Source organism: Otolemur garnettii, unplaced genomic scaffold (assembly GCF_000181295.1).
Source record: "Otolemur garnettii isolate 467f Iridium unplaced genomic scaffold, OtoGar3 scaffold00020, whole genome shotgun sequence".
Taxonomy (NCBI): domain Eukaryota; kingdom Metazoa; phylum Chordata; class Mammalia; order Primates; family Galagidae; genus Otolemur; species Otolemur garnettii.
In genome coordinates this window covers 22,699,969-22,704,287 of record NW_003852415.1, presented here as the reverse complement: position 1 = coordinate 22,704,287, position 4,319 = coordinate 22,699,969, and the positions used below count along the sequence as shown (strand labels likewise).

Here is a 4,319-nt window from a genome sequence, read left to right as displayed (position 1 = left end):
AAAAGAATCATCAAAATCCCGTATTTAACCTAAAGACTAAATAATAATTCACAAACATATTTTGCCAAATTGAAAAGATACTGTAGCTCATAAAATTCTTAATAAATGTGTTGAAGAATGTTAGTAAAAGTAGTTTCTTATCATTAGTATATATTGATGCATATTAAAAATCTAACTCCTAATGTGGGGACAGGAGCACACCTCATACCTCTCTAGACTTTTTAGAGAGCTTTTCTATATTATTAATAAAGTGATACCCATATGTTACCCAGAACAAGAGTAGTAGGATGTTCTTGAATTTGAGAACAAGGATTTAAGACAACACTGGGAGAGATGGAACAGGAATAATCAGGAAAGTACATGACATTACATCAAAACAACTTCAGAATGCTGCGTGCTTAAATACTATTCAGGACCTAAAGCGGGTAAGGAGTGGGGGGCGGGGATCAAAAGGCACACACAGCCTTTTTTGCTTCTTTATCATCTCAAAGTAGGAACATATTCACAGGAACTCTGGTCAAAAGAGCCAAACATATCCCCAGAGTACAAACACATTTTGGGTATAGCGTATAACTTAGTGTTTTCTTAGGATTCTATCACCTTTTGAAATTAATCTAGCATCCTTATTATAAATCTACATTTTCTCTTTATTACTGCAGTTTTTCAAATGTGTCCTACATATTTATTGACTTATATGCCAGATGCCAGATAAATAAAGTCGAGAAAAATGACCTAGATTAAAACAAAGAAAACTTGTTTCAACAAAATAGTACAGTAACACAAACTGACTTTGCACCTCGCACAATTCCTGGCAAATAAGAGGCGCATCATCTGTAGTGAATAAATCGGTCCATTTCTTCTCAATCCAAAAAACAGCCCAGGGAAGTATGTGAAATATCCTACAGTCAGAAAAAATAGTCTCCAATCCTATTCAGTTACCAATCCATTCTCAGAACCCATCAAGACCAATTTTCATGAAAGCCTCACTCACACACAAAGCTGCAGCATTTAATTCCCATTAGGCTCACTGCCTGATATATGGAGATATGAGCATTTGTACATTTGCATAAATTTAGGAGTCATCCTTCATTTGATATAAGGTAAATTTCAAAGCTTTGTTTCTTTTCCAAAGAAGTTTTATTTTTCAAATCAAAAATATTTTTAAAGCTTTATTTTTCATATCAAAATCCTATTCATAGTACATTATATTTAATTTTATTAGGGATGTTTTGGGGGAAAAACAACTGTCAAAATTAAAATCTTGTATTTTCTAGACATCTGGAATATTCACTTATATATTTATTATTACTTCACATTAGTTCTCAATTTTTTTAAGAAGCTGGCCTATTTCCTTAAGAAATTTAATTTTAGGCTCGGCGCCTATAGCTCAACTGGCTAAGGCGCCAGCCACGTACACCTAAGGTGGCAGGTTCGAATCCCCAGCCCGGGCCAGCCAAACAACAATGACGGCTGCAACCAAAAAATAGCCGGGCGTTGTGGCGGGCGCCTGTGGTCCCAGCTACTTGGGAGGCGGAGGCAGGAGACTCGCTTGAGCCCAGGAGTTGGAGGTTGCTGTGAGCTGTAATGCCACGGCACTCTACCCAGGGGGACAGCTTGAGGCTCTGTCTCAAAAAAAAAAAAAAAAAAGAAATTTAATTTTAGGGTCTGTCAACATTTTGAATGCATTACTGTTATTTTTAAAATATACACTTGCATACTGGAACAAAACTTAGCATAAGCTTTCCATATAACCATTTCCTGGGCACTTACTAACTTACTATATGCCAGGCTCTATGCTTAACACATTAACTCCATTATCTCATTTGTTTAACAAATATCTTCTCATAATTTTTGCAGCACTAAGCATAACAAGAAGCAATTGCACTATAAAACTGATATTTGTACTGGATACCCACACTAAATTGACGGTAATGCCTAACACAAGTTTATTGTTCCTAAATTCAAGTTGTGTTACTGTATTAACACAGAATCTGATCAGCAATGGTGAGATGCACAGAGAATACCATCTGTGGTAGCGTCAACAGAAAGCTATTGTTAAGTGACTACTTAAGTTACATTCCCTTCTATAGGAAGCAGATTAACATCATCTTATCTATCCAGAACTTTAATTCCAATCAACTTGCCACGTTAAACAACACAAATGTAACCTGCACGAAATGACTATCTAAAGAACCCCTACCTCCTTCTGAAATTGCTTTAAAATTGTAGATTAAATTCTCCCCCAAAGTATCAGGTTAAGCATGTGATAAAAAGAAAGGTGCCTTTTTATGAACTCTTGAAAAGAAATGCTGCCTTACATTTTTTCTATTAAGTTCAGGACTCAACAGATGGGCAATTAGAGTAAAAAATAATAATAACAATTAGTGAGGCTCTTCAACAGTTCCCTAAAACCACCACCCTTTTAAAAGCAAAACTGGTATTTCCAATTTGTTCCAAGAAAGGGAGACGGAGGTAGAAAAGGAAGAGATTGACCATATAAAGAAAAACAAAAATGAGTGACTTCAATGAAAAAACGTTAGAAAAGGGGGTGGCCTCCACAGGAACCAGTGTCTGTCTCTCTCTTATCTTGGAGAGACTCTCATGCTGTTTATCAAATTTATTTAAATCACCTTGAATAGTTTTGAGACCGGAACCAAAAACTATTTCGGCGGTAGAAAAAGCTACGTATTTCCCTTGAATGCACCTGTCAGCTAAGGAAAGAAGAGAGGAACTGTCAAGAGGGACACGAAATCCCTTGTAAAAACCGACTGTGGCTCTACGGCCTCGAATCAGGCGCCAAAGAACAAGCTCTAGGGGCCTGACCGCGACATAACAGGTAATTAAGGGGCAGCCTCCTGGGCCCAGGCCTGGACTGCTATCCTCAAAGAGGCTCTTCTCCCCTTTCAGGTCTTAAGCCAAAAGTCACTTTCTCTGAGACGCCATCCTTGATCACCTAAACTAACCCCCACTACTATGACCCACCAACGTCTGTTTTCTTTTTAAGAAAGGTTTTCGGTGTCCACAAAGTATTGTATTTGAGTATGCTGTGTTTCCCTCCTAGAATATAAGCTCCATGGCGACAGAGGGGCCTCGTCTGCCCTAATCACCCTCAGCATCCGGCTGACACACAGACCGGGATTTCTCCGACTAGGCCCAGAGCGCCGAAGAGGTGATGCAAACCTGAGCGCGCTACGACGCTCGCCCAGAACATGGAACTAGAAGCTGGGGGGCCAGCCCGGCCCTCAAGGGACACCGGGAAGGAGCGGGCGCCGACACAGGCTGAAGCGACGCGGTACGGCGCGGCCCCGCGGAGCAGTGGAGCCTGGCGGCGCCTCTCGCAGCCCTGGCGCGCGCAGGCCGCCCCAGATCACTGCCGTCCGGAAGCCCAGCACCGCCTCCGGCCCCCGGCCATCCGCCTCCGCGTCCCCAGCTTCGCGAGCGAGCTCTCAGGCCGCGCCGCCGGCAGCATCCCTACCACAAAACGCAGGCCGGTCGCCTTCTGCCCAGTACGAACTTCCCGCCGCTTTCTCCAACTAGCAACTCCGCAGCGCCGCCGGCCCCTTCACACCCGCCAGTACGGAGCCTCCCCATTGGCTCGGGGCGACGCGGGGAGGCGGGGCGCGCAGGAGAGCAGTGAGGCGGAATGGGGCGGGGCCCGCGCCTCCCAAAGAATGCCGGGAGCTGTGGTCCGGCGCTCTCGCGGCATCCTGGGAAGTGAAGTCTTTTGGTGGCAAAGAGAGGACCCGCTCCTTGTGCCCCCAAGGACCTCTGGGAAATGTGGTTTACTAACTGTGATACCGTCCTTCTGATCAAATACTGTATTACCAGTGTTCTGAAAGGCTTCGCTTACTAGATGTGTTGACAAAGGACTGCGTGCAAAGGAAGCCCTGTGTTCCCCTTAGCTGTGTCCCCTGCATACTTGAACGTCGTGTATTTTCTTGCCCACCATCCTGGAATGCTAATCCCACTGCAGTCTGGCCTGACTAGCAATAGTCCCCACTCCTAGCTCTTCTACTTTATAGCTGCTTTGCAACCTAAGGGAAGTTACTTCACCTTTTTTTGAAACAGAGTCTCACTACGTTGCCTTCGGTAGAGTGCTGTGAAACCACCGCTCACAGCAACCTCAAACTCTTGGGCTTAAGCGATTCTCTTGCCTCAGCCTCCCAGCAGCTGGGACTACAGGCAGCCGCCACAAAGCCCAGCTATTTTTTGTTGCATAGCCGGCCCGGTTTCGAACCCCCCAGCCACGGTGTATGTGGCCGGCACCCTCCCACTGAGCTACAGGCACCGCCCGCCTTTAAGAGTCTCTGTTTCCTGTG

At 44.4% G+C, this 4,319-nt stretch overlaps 1 protein-coding gene across 1 annotated transcript in view; it reads right to left on the bottom strand.

Moving 5' to 3' along the window:
* The window catches only part of VRK1 (vaccinia related kinase 1), a 111,412-nt gene extending 107,886 nt beyond the window's left edge, over nt 1-3,526 (bottom strand). The window contains exon 1 of the mRNA XM_023511520.1: nt 3,476-3,526. The gene's annotated coding sequence lies outside the window, so the exon portion shown is untranslated. The remainder of the gene's footprint in view (nt 1-3,475) is intronic.
* Nucleotides 3,527-4,319: the final 793 nt, after the last annotated feature.